The 13139-nt window shown below is 35.0% G+C and overlaps 1 protein-coding gene across 36 annotated transcripts in view; it reads left to right on the top strand.

Moving 5' to 3' along the window:
- The window catches only part of ADGRL3 (adhesion G protein-coupled receptor L3), an 842607-nt gene that overhangs the window by 176198 nt on the left and 653270 nt on the right, over window positions 1–13139 (top strand). For all 36 annotated transcript variants that reach the window (XM_040482516.1, XM_040482575.1, XM_040482534.1 and 33 more), the window contains exon 2: window positions 6587–6655. The gene's annotated coding sequence lies outside the window, so the exon portion shown is untranslated. The remainder of the gene's footprint in view (window positions 1–6586; window positions 6656–13139) is intronic.

Genomic DNA, 13139 nt, shown 5'->3' with positions numbered 1-13139 from the left:
TTAATAAACTATTAGTTGTCGATGTAGTGCATATTTTTAATATCATTTATACTTTTGTTTGTTGTTCCAGAAAATATTAATGGTATTTTTCAGTGAGAAGGAGGGTTGTGAGTAATTTATTCTAATTATCATGTTAAAGATGAAGATACTAAGGGCTAGAAAAGGTAAGGGATTTTAATAACAATAAGCAGTAGGAATGTTTTCATATTACAGTTGATATTCTGATCACTGTCACACATTCTTTCCTTTCATTCTTCCCTTCTTTTTGCTTAGTCTGCATTTAGTTTGCTCTTCTTCTCTTTCTTCTTAGATGTTTCAAGCTATGAATTTACTTTTAAGCACTGCTTTAGCTGCATCCCATTAAATTATGGTATACTCTGCTTTAGTTTTCCTCAGTTGAAAACTATTTTCTAATTTCTCTTGTGATTTTTTTGCATAAGGTACTTATAAATGTTTTTTTTTTAATTTCCAAATATTTGGGGATTTCTAAAAAAAATTAAATTTTACTCTGGTTTGGTCATACAGTTTACTTTGTATAATTTCTGTTCTTTTAAATTCATTAAGGTTTGTTTTATGACCTAAGTGTCTAGCTGGAGGTTGGGGTGAGAAATAACAGAATTTCCAGGCAAAAATACTACAGGATCCCCACAGTTCTTACCAAAAGAAGAGTAATTTTTCTGGCAAAAACGCTTAATTTATTGGATGACTGGCCAGTTCCATAATCCTGAAACAAACTGTTTTTGTCACTGTTGTCCAGTTTTATTATCGATTTAAAATTACAACCAAGATACCTTCCTTATTATAATGGCTTGCATTCATGGGGGCAGAAAATGATTTTATATGAAAATTTGACCCATTGAGGACTAGGCTTTGTACTCTTGATTTAAAATGCACCAGAAGTTTACAGATGTGTTTGTGCTCTAAGTCTTGAGGCTAATTTCTTTAGAGGATGAGACCTCACACACTATTAGCATAGTATTCAAAGTATAAGTATAGTCAGCTAAGCTTCCGACTTTGGCTCAGGTCATGATCTCACAGTTTCTGATTTTGAGCCCCGCGTCAGGCTCTGTGCTGACAGCTCAGAACCTGGAACCTGCTTCTGATTCTCTCTCCTCTCCCCTCCCCTCCCCTCCTCTCTCCCTCCCTCACTCATGCTCTCTCTCTCTCTCAAAAATAAATGAACATTTTAAAAAATTATAAGTGTAGAGAACTACACAGCATCTTTGGTGCATGAACAAACCACTCTATTTGGAATAATCTGTCTGAGGAACCAGTCAGCAACCTCAGCTGGCTGATGCAGAAATTCTGTCTGGTAAAGTAGAGTAGTGTCGAAAAGGTGTTCGTAGTAGAAAAGAATGTACTCATCTTGTAGAGGGTCTTGAAAACCAGATCCTGTGAAAAACAATAGGATGTTTTGTGGATTAATGTGCAGAAATCATCATGGGGAAAATGAGGTCTCAGATTATTCTGGCAGCTGTTTGCAAGGTAGATAAAACAGGGATAAAATGGCACTATAAGAAATAACAAGTTGTGGGGCGCCTGGGTGGCTCAGTAGGTTGAGCGTCCGACTTCAGCTCAGGTCATGATCTCATGGTCCGGTCCGTGAGTTCAAGCCCTGCATCAGGCTCTGTGCTGACCTCTCAGAGCCTGGAGCCTGTTTCGGATTCTGTGTCTCCCTCTCTCTCTGACCCTCCCCCATTCATGCTCTGTCTCTTTCTGTCTCAAAAATAAATAAATGTTAAAAAAAAAATTAAAAAAAAGAAATAAGTTGCTATTTTAATATTCCAAGTATGAGGGCCAGTGGTGACCACATGTTGGCAGGAGGTCAAACTAAGTGTAAAATGCTTTGGGATCTTGCCTTAGCACTATTACCTTATAACCATGATAATCTTTATCAGTGTCCCATTTGGAAATAGAGATGAAAGCCAAATTTGAACAGTCTCCTGAGAACATAATGTGGTGGTACATGCTAATAGTTATTGATATGGACTGAAAGTAGAAGATATTTGAAGATGACTCAGACTAATAGGTTGGGAGATGGAAACTGGGTAGTTGGAAAATAACATCACAGCTAGAGAGACAGCACTGGAAAATCTAGCAATGGAGGTGGAATGTCATAAGTGTAGTTAATGTGTCTATATACAGTTTGACTCCTATTTTCTTATTTAACTTCCAAGTAATTTGAAATGATAGATATAAGGCTATATACCTCTTTTTACAGATAATAAAATTGTGACATCTAGTATTTAACTGTTCTAAAAATGATTTAAGGACTCTCATAGACAAAAAAAAAATATATTACCTTATAAGTAGTTTACTAATTCACTCTATTTTTTTTTTTTATTCTCAGTTCTCACTGATCTTTTAAAAACATTTTAGTGTCATCTTAGGCTGCAAACCATCTTTTACCTGACACTAGAATGATCTTTTTAAAGTGTGTTTGTACCCATGAGTTATTCATTGCTTCCTGAACCTTTATTGGACAGTTCGGTGGGAGATGTCACATAAATATAATTAATGCCACACAGACCAAGATAATAAAATATATTTTCATCTCAGTTCCAGACTAATTTTTACTTGGATTTCCTGGAATCTTATTTAAATATTAGAATGTGAAGGTGCCTTCAAACCATAATCAGTGTTCTGAAATTCTGAGATGATTATTTCATAAAGAATGCATTTAAGAAAGCCTGTTGTTTTTCATTGCAAGCATCCTCTTATCAAAATGGACAATAATAATCAGCACAATGCTATTTGAGAAGCTGGAGGGTATAGACTGAATTTGGATTAGTTGTATTCAAATTCTGGCTTTGACACTGTCTCAGAATATTTATTTGTGAAATAAACAAGGAAGTGTTCATACTAACCTCAGGAATTTTATAAAGGTGAAGACATAAAGTGTTTGAAACCTTAAAAAAATTAAGGTTAAATAGGAACATAGAATCTTCAAAAACATCAAGTGTTTAACATTTTAAAATGTTACTAAAAGTGTTTGGAGAGTATAAAGTTTGTTTCTTTCTCATTCTGTTCCCATTCCTCGGCCACAATGTAAATATAAACTCTTTGAGGGCTAGTTTTGTCTGTTCAGTTCACTCCTGAATCTACAGCACCTAGAACTGTGCCTGGGTACTGGGTATAATATTTGATGAAGTAGTGGATGAATGGGTGAATGAATGAATGTTGTTCTACTTTTTAAACTTGCTATCTCAGAATTAGAAAATTTGCCTTGAACATTTATCTTTATTATGTATTCCCCTTTTTTAGTTAGTAATCAAATCCTTACCATTTTATTTTCCATTTTTGCTGTCTTACATATGTGCTTCATAACAAAGTTTTATCTAAAGTATGAATTAATTTAATTTTTAATTTTTAATTAAAGCTATCTAATCAAATATTTCAGATATTTCAGATAATTTGCAAAGCATAGAGTGAATTTCAATAACTGCTGGTGAATTTCTTTTTATGTCACTTTTGAATGGTGATGAAAATATAAAAATATAAACACACCAAATTTTCTATCCTTCCTGAGTGCTTTCCTTCGAAGTAGTCACATTGCTCAAAAATGATTCTAGTAGTTCCTTTTAAAATCCCTTTTAGGGGTGCTTGGTGGTTTAGTTTAGTTGAGTTTCTGACTCTTGATTTTGGCTCAAGTCATGATCTCATGATTTGTGACACTCAGCCCACATTGGGGTCTGTGCTGACAACACAGAGCCTCCTTGGAATTCTCTCTCTCCCTCTTTCTCTGCCCCTCCCCTGCTTGCATTCTCTATCTCTCTCCCTTGCTCCATCCCTCAAAGTGAATAGACATTAAGAAATAAAAATAAAAATCTTTTAGATCACGTTTACTTATTGACAAAGAAATTTATCCTAACACTTCATGCTGATGGAACAGTATCATTTGATATGATTTGATATGACCTCTTCCTCCCTTCCTTTTGGTTTTCAGTTCCCTTCAGACATGCACTCCTCTTTTCCTTTTCTGCGATTTACCTCAGTCCTGGTCTCCTTCATAAGAGGAAGCTGTGACCCTGTGTAACTTTGTTCTTCTGTCCGAGTTGTCTACTAATTCTTAAATGCCTAAAGCGATATAATTGAATGAAGCACTGAGACAGTTATAGGCAAACTGTAAATTAAAGAATCTCTGATCTTATGAACAAAAAGAAAATGGACCTATAAAGATAGTTATGCAGACAAACTCAAAGACACATATAATGGTGCATTTTTGTTCTTGGTCTCAATTTATATGAGGCCAATACAGTTTCCAATAAATACTTAGAATTTTTTTGTTCGTTTGTTTGTTTTAACTAAAATGAAAATACTTTTTTTACCCAGTCAGCATTTTTGAGGCCCTGTTAAATGCTTAGTTCTTTAGGAAGGGGTAATATCAACTGAAGAGGTAGTCACAGCCTCTGTTCTCAAGCAGTTGTAGGGGTTCAGCCAAATAGAAGAATGTAAAAAGTGGTATAGGATCATCAGGGAACATAGGACTGGTTCTGTCTGTGGTTGAATGGGTTTGGTGCTGTTGGGGAGAAAGAACTTCATGGAATAAGTCATGTTTGGATTTCAGAATGTATTTCATTATTGGGGGAAACCAAATGTAAAGCTTGAGGATATTTCTAGGAGAGCCTGTGCTGTCATTACCCATGATCAGATGTAGAATGTTAGTTAAGATTGGATGGAAAAAAAAAACCAGGAAAAAAATACCTTACGTGTACAGCCATGAATTGACTAAAACAATTGCTTGCATTTGCCTGTTTAAGTAGTCAAGTGTGCCATTCAAATATGGAATGAATTACTCTTATGGTATAAAACGTCACTAATTGGCCAAATATGGGTGGGTATTCACTAGGAAAATATAATCTGAAATCCTCAAACAAAATATAATGCTTTTGTTAGTGAATATATTTACCACTAATTTGTTTTCTTACATATCTGATGGTAATCAATAGTGATTCTATGAAGAGCTTAATTTTAATTTTATGCTAATGAGTTTCTCCACATATCTAATTTCTTCTCCATTTGGGGACAAGATTATAGAATACATGTTAGATTTTGTCATTGTTTTGGCACATATATGATTACTTAGGCTTTTGCTAATAGCATATTACTACTAATAGCATAATAAATGCTAAGTATCATAGTAATTAACTAATGCAGCTGATGCTCATATAAAGCACTTAAATGGACTCACTAGAAAGTTCAGACTTTGATATGACCAGTGCAGAACCATTAGAAAATATTGAAATCCCAAAGAAAATACTATGAAAGACACTACTCCTTTTTTTTTAATAAAATGTTTGCCATATTGATATTAGTTTAATAATAAAAGGAATAGAAATATTATGGTGATTTAAAGAAAAATAAAGACTAAAAAAATCCCTTTAAACCTACCACTTAAGTCTTATTTTTTTGTTTATTCCTTTCTATTTTTAAAATCTGAATTTGTTTAAATTATTATAATCACAGTCTCTGTGTATATACATAAATTCACAGATCATGTATTTGTATATACTGATTAAGTGGCAAGATACTTGTCTCTCGTTTTTTTTTCTACAGCAGTTCTAATGATAAAAGTGATTAAATATATCCCAGATCTTATTAAAAGTGTCTGTTGCAAAAAAACAAAAACAAAAACCCAGAAAATTCTTAGAAATCATAGAATTTATTTTATTTTTTATGGTCTTAAAAATTTTTTTTTAAATGTGTACGTATTTTTGAGGGAGAGAGACAGTGTGGGTGGCGGAGGGGCAGAGAGAGAGAGGGAGAAACAGAATCTGAAGCAGGCTCCAGGCTCTGTGCTGTCAGCACAGAGCCCAACACAGGACTCAAATCACAAACTGTGATATCATGGCGTGAGCTTAAGTTGGATGCTCAACCAACTGAGCCACCCAGGCGCCCTTTTTATGATCATTTTTTAAAATTTTATTTAAATTTTACTTAGGTAACATACAGTGCAATATTGATTTCAGGAGTAGAATTTAATGAATCACTTACATACAACACCCAGTGCCCATTACAAGTGCCCATCACCCATCTTAGTACATCCCCCAACTGACTCCCTCCATCAAACCTCAGTTTCTTCTCTGTCCTTAAGAGTCTCTTGTTGTTTGTTTCCCTCTCTGCTCTTTTCCCCCACTTTTTCCCATGTGTTCATCTGTTTTGTTTCTTAAATTCCATATGAGTGAAATCATATGATATTTGTCTTTCTCGATTGACTTATTTTGCTTATCTTAATCGATTATAGCTCCATGCACGTTTTTGCAAATGGCAAGAAGAAATCAGAGAACTTATTATAAAATCTTACATCTTCTTTTAATTAGGAAAATGTTTAAATTCCAATACCTACCAAATTCATTAATTATTCCCAATGTACATTACAGCAGATTAGATGGTTGAGGAAGATCTGTCACAGGTGAATTGAATTTCGTTTTTATACCTTGGCTCTGCTGCTATACCCCAAACATTGTGGGGGGAAAATACACTTGACCAACAATAAGAAATACATAAGTATACTCAAATAGTCCTACAAAAATAACCATAAAGTAGTACATTTTTGTCTAATCATGTACTGTATTTTTTTTTACAGGAATGTTTAAATGTTCAGTAAATTGGAGGAAAAGAACATGGACTTTTAGCTACTGAAGAGAAAATTAAGGTAACTATTGGATTATTTTTTGCCAATCATAATTGTTAGTCATTTCAGTGTATTTCAGTGAATGTTTACATTCAAGTTAATGTATGTTTTTATGAGGTTCATATTAAAAACTGTTTAATGAGCTGCTTAAATGGAACTTTATATATTTTTTGCAAAATAAATTGACATTTCTTGTGGACAAATATGTAAGTAATGTAGTTCAAAATATTTGCCATTGTGAGGAAGTATACTCTAGCTCTATGAAAAATAAATGTGCTATTAAAAATAATTTGTTACATATATTAATAACATAAATGATCTGCATCTTATTTAGCAAATCATTTGAAGACAATTAGGCCTTTATATTTTTTTTCAATATATGAAATTTATTGTCAAATGGGTTTCCATACAACACCCAGTGCTCATCCCAAAAGGTGCCCTCCTCAATACCCATCACCCACCCTCCCCGCCATCCCACCCCCCATCAACCCTCAGTTTGTTCTCAGTTTTCAAGAGTCTCTTATGCTTTGGCTCTCTCCCACTCTAACCTCTTTTTTCTTTTTCCTTCCCCTCCTCCATGGGTTTCTGTTGAGTTTCTCAGGATCCACATAAGAATGAAAACATATGGTATCTGTCTTTCTCTGTATGGCTTATTTCACTAAGCATAACACTCTCCAGTTCCATCCACGTTGCTACAAAGGGCCATATTTCATTCTTTCTCATTGCCACATAGTACTCCATTGTGTATAAACCACAATTTCTTTATCCATTCATCAGTTGATGTACATTTAGGTTCTTTCCATAATTTGGCTATTGTTGAGAGTGCTGCTATAAACATTGGGGTACAAGTGCTCCTATGCATCAGTACTCCTGTATCCCTTGGGTAAATTCCTTGCAGTGCTACTGCTGGGTCATAGGGTAGGCCTATTTTTAATTTTTTGAGGAACCTCCACACTGTTTTCCAGAATGGCTGCACCAATTTGCATTCCCACCAACAGTGCAAGAGGGTTCCCGTTTCTCCACATCCTCTCCAGCATCTATAGTCTCCTGATTTGTTCATTTTGGCCACTCTGACTGGCGTGAGGTGATATCTGAGTGTGGTTTTGATTTGTATTTCCCTGATGAGGAGTGACCTTGAGCATCTTTTCATGTGCCTGTTGGCCATCCGGATGTCTTCTTTAGAGAAGTGTCTATTCGTGTTTTCTGTAGGCCTTGATATTAATCAACCAAGAGTAAAATTGGAATTTCCTTTCTTCTTGAAGTTACCAAAGTACATTTCTGTAAGGTGACTTTGTAATACCTAGAATATAAATTATTATAAAAACACAACTTAAAAGTAGAAATACCAATTTTCTTACTCACATTAAATCATGTTCATTTTAAGTTGTTGATATAATTGGATTGATTATAAATTATTAAAAATCTATTTTCAGAGATTCTGTACTTTTTACTTTAAGAGTACTGAGTATTTTAAGATATGATATTGCACTCACCATTGTAGACCTTAATTTTTCCAATTAGTATTCCTTCCTTTAGATATTCTTGCCTCAATTTCTTTGCCACAGATTTCTTCAGCATATATATTCACATAGGCAAACATCATTTTCTGTTTCCCACAGTAGATATGATTGAATCTACTTTATTTGTATTTACTAGCTTATCTATACATTAACATATAAATTTTGCAGGCATTCTTTTACTATCTTGAATAGGAAATGTGGTTTTGCTACTTAGTGAAATTAGCCAAAAACAGGCTGATTCAGTCATCTTTTTAAAAATTCAGCCATGCAAGACTTAGTTGTGCTTGCTCTGGATATACTAAATTCTGGTGGGAAAGATAAGAAACTATGAGATTACTGTATTCATTTCACAAAAGTCCCTGACAAACTGTTAAGGAAACAGAGTTGGGAGCAAGTCACTTTTGCTGGAGGCCCTTGAAATCTTCATGGAAGTTATGAAGTCACTGAGGGGTTGTTGGAGCAGGGAAAGTGAGGTCATGCATTCCAAGCCAACAGAATAGCTTATGAAAGTGTACATAAAGGAGCAAGGCATGGCCAGTGAAAGACTGATATTTCTAATGTTGCTGAAGGATTACTCACGCAGTGGGACAATGTTAGGAGATGAGCAGGTTTGCAGGACTAGAGCTTAATTTTCCAGCTGAGGTGTCTCTAGAGTGCTTAAGGGTATTCATAGGGTTGTGAGGAGAACGTTTCATAACCTCTTCTTGATACTTATTTTCATTAAGAAATGTAGAAAAGGGGCTCCTGGATGGTTCAGTTGGTTAAGCAACCAACTCTTGATTTCAGCTCAGGTCATGATCTCAAAGTTTTGGAAGTTTGAGTCCCATGTCAGGCTCTGCACTGACAGAATGGAGCCTGTTTGGGATTCTCTCTATCTTCCTCTCTCTCTGCCCCTCCCCCACTCCTACTCTTTCTTAAGCTCAAAAATAAATAAACTTTAAAAAAAGGTATAAGAAATAATTAAGACATTATAATATTTAACCTAATGACTGCTACAGGCACCCATATATGAAGTTTCTAGAAGATTCATAGGGATTTTTTACAGTGTTAACTGATTGACAGGGTTTGCTTCATTGTTTTTTAATTGTGATATAATTTGCATCCCATAAATTCATTCTTTTAAAAGGTGTACAATTCGGCATTTTTTTGGAAATTCATGAAGATGTGTAACTATCACCAGTATCTAATCCAGAATGTTTTTATCTTTCCTGAAAAACACTTTATAACCCATGAGCAGTTACTCACTGTTGCCTGCTTGCTGTGTCATGGCTACAGATTTACCATAAAAAATGGAATCGTAAAATATGTGGCTTTTTGTATGTGCCCTCTTCATTTAACGTAATGTCAACTTATACCGTTGTTATATAAATCAGAACACAATTTCATATCTGAATAATATTCCATTATTTGGGTATACCAGATTTTGTTCATCCATTTATTAGTTGTTAGACTTTGTTTTGTTTTTCGGCTATTATGAATAATGGCTGCTATGAATATACACAAGGTTTTATGTAGACATATGTGTTCATTTCTCTTGGATATATACTGGGGATGGAATTGCTGGGTAACATGGTAACTGAGTGTTTTAACTTTTGAGGAACTTCCAAACTGCTTTCCAAAGGGGCTGCACCATTTTACATTTCCCACCAGTCATGTGTTCCAGTTTTACCATATCCTTGCCAAAAGTTATTGTTATTTTGATTATAGCCATCCTTACGGAAATCAGATGTTATCTCATGGGATTTTGATGGCAGTGATTGTTTCTAAGAATATGTTAGTGTACTGATTTGATATTATATGTGTTTGGATAAGTGTGTTAATTGAATTAATGTCAATCTTTAAAGTTTACTGTTTTTTGATAGAGAGTGTGTGTGCACACCTACACGTGGGAGAGGGACAGAGAGAGAGGGAGAAAGAATCCCAAGCAGGCTCTGCACAAATAGTGGGGCTTGATTCCACAACCGGTGAGATCCTGACTTGAGCCTAAACACCAGAGTCAGACGCTTAAATGACTGAGCCACGCAGGCGCCTCAAATTAATGTTAATTTTTAACTACACAACTCATATTTAAACAGTTGATTTTACAGTGTTAAATACAAATTACAAATTACAAAATACAAATTACAAATTGAAGACTATTTGATTAATACATGCCTGAGTAAACAACAGCAACAATAACAAAAAACTGCACAGCTGATGTTTTCCCTCCTCCTATTATAGGATATTTTTCAGATTCATTATTTAATATAAACATTAATAATCTACTTAGATTTATTAAGGATAGTTTAAAACTTAAAATAATCAAGATAATCAAAATCAGATCATCATCATCATTATTATAAGATAACTCAAAATAATCAAAACTATGAAATAGGGATTTGTCTCTGAGATCCTAAGTGATTAAACTTGTCTTAAGGACAAATTTTGTTTTGAGTATAAGTTATTGGTAGAGCACAGCAACGTTAATACGAGACTTAATGACATCTGAAGCACAGATAACCAGGTTTTTCAGCAATGTTTAAAGTCATGTTCTGTTTAGTCATTTGCAAAGTTTCACTGAACATTGATAAATGTTTAGATGCTTTATTTGAAATTCCTGTAGAGGATGAATCAAATCATTGGAAAAAGCCTAGAACTTCCTGCTGTGGTCAAAATGGCTGAAATCACACATGAAAAATTATATGGGAAAAATAAAAATGTATTACATTCTCAGTAAATACTGTTGCAAGACAGCATTACGCATACTGCTTTTGTCAAACAAAATATTCAAACAAATTATGTTGTATGAAAGATTCACCTTAAAGTATATATATTTCCATATCAATTTATGATCAATTTATGCCACTTTAGGATATTTGCTAAATAATTTTAAAAAATCAGGATTATTTATGTATAATTCATGTGTAGTAAAATTGCTCTTTTCAATGTACAATTTTTCTGTTTTGATAAACACGTAAAGCTGTGTTTATCTTGACACCAAAATCAAGATCAAGTACGTTTCTGTCATCCCTGGAAGTCCTCTTGTGCCCCTCTGTAGGTCCCACCTCCTACCACTATCAGCCCTGGGAACCTTTAGATTTATTCTTTTTTAGTAATGAAATAAAAAACCACTTGTGAGAGGAAGCGGAGCAAAGAGGTCAAAATTTGAAGAGAGACACTATGGATGACTTTGGAGGTATTACTTACTCTCTCTGTACTTCAGTTTCCTCATTGGTAATATGGGGTTAATAAAATTATGTACTACATGTCATTTAAAATAGAGCTAGGTATATCTAAGCACTTACAAACACTAAGCACTTGTAAAATAAACTACAGTTCTTTGAGCCTTGAAGGACATACTGGAAAGGTCAACAGTACGGCATCTCTTGGAATGGATTTAACACCAAAGTGTCAAATTGAAGTTTTCAAAATAATAAACTAATTAAAAATAAGGACCGTTCAGAAACCTCACCCTCAGGAAACTTTTTTAAGTTTATTTATTTATTGTCAGAGAGCGAGAGAGAGAGAGAGAGAGAGAGAGAGAGAGAGAGAGAATGCACAAGCCGAGAAGAGGCAGAGAGAAAATCCCGTGCAGAGCCGGACATAAGGCTGGAACCCACGAACTATGAGATCATGACCTGAGCTGAAATCCAGGGTCAGATGCTCAACCGACTGAGCCAACCAGGCACTCCATCACTCTCAGGAAATTTTGCTTAATACCTCCATTCTTCCTGTTCCTTAGGCATAAATCCTTGGAGTGAATCTCAGGTTTTCTTTTGCATGCATTGCACATCTATCAGCAGATACTGTCTGACTACTTCTGAACCTCTCCTTGGATATTACTTTGGTTCAGATCACAGTCCCCTCTTGCCTAAAGAATTACAACATACTTCACTTTTCCTTGCTACATCATTTTCAGTGTTCAGAACTCAGAGCCCTGGTCTACCTTCAGTCTCCTCTGCATTCCAACTACCCTGGCTTCATTACCATTTGTTGAACACACAGGCTATTCTACTTGGGAGACTTCGCATATTGCTTCCTCTGCCAATCGTCATTCTCCCCATACTTATTTCCTAGGCTGTAACTATCCTCTATTAGGGCAGCCTTCCCTGAATATCCTGCTTTACTTTTGTCCAGATCACATATTACCACATGACAGAAAAATTTGTTTGTTATCTCTTCCCATTAGTTAATATATTCTAAATATTTTCTCCTGAGAGCATCCTTTTAATTTCTATTTAAAAAAAATTTTTAATGTTCATTTATTTTTGAGAGAGAGAGTGAGAGAGCATGGGGGAGGGACAGAGAGAGAGGGAGGCAGAATCTGAAGCAGGCTCCAGGGTCTGAGCTGACACGCAGCTCTGGGCTCGAACTCACAAACCACAAGACAGTGACCTGAGCTGAAGTTGGTCGCTTAACCGACCGACCCACCCAGGCGCCCCGTTCTTAATTTCTGTTTTTAAGTGTCTTTTATATTGGGTAACTGGCCTTATTTGTGGATTTGGACATTAGAAAGGTAACTCAGGAGGCAATGTGGGTGACTGTGGCCATAGGCAGGAGGATTATCTGGGAAATACCAGGTGAGGCATAATGAAGACCTGGTTTAAGGCAACAACCCTGGGGATTGAGTAGTAGTAATATGTTTGAGACTATTTAGAAGGTAAGTTGGCAGGTCTTAATGACTGCATTTCAGTCGTGAGAGTTGAAGTCTCGGAATGTTTCTCAAGTTTGAAATGGCAACCCCATGGCTTAATGGTGCCATATACTAAACTTTAGGGAGCAGAGTTCTTTGTGTTTTGTTTTGTTTTACAAAAATAATGTTCTTTTACAGAAATAATATCCAGAACTAGATGTTTATTTTTATCTCCAGATAGGAGTGATCTCTACTAATATAACACTTGAACTGAGGGTCATTAATTATTGCCTCATTTCTTTACCATTTGTTTATAGAAATTAAAAAAAAAAGTTTGGGTTTGCCATGAGATTACATTTTCTAATTAATTTGA

Source organism: Herpailurus yagouaroundi, unplaced genomic scaffold, assembly GCF_014898765.1.
Source record: "Herpailurus yagouaroundi ecotype Mexico unplaced genomic scaffold, PumYag 28, whole genome shotgun sequence".
In the NCBI taxonomy this organism is placed as follows: Eukaryota; Metazoa; Chordata; class Mammalia; order Carnivora; family Felidae; genus Herpailurus; species Herpailurus yagouaroundi.
The sequence above is the reverse complement of the archived record's forward strand: the minus strand, read 5'-3'. Positions and strand labels throughout refer to the sequence as shown.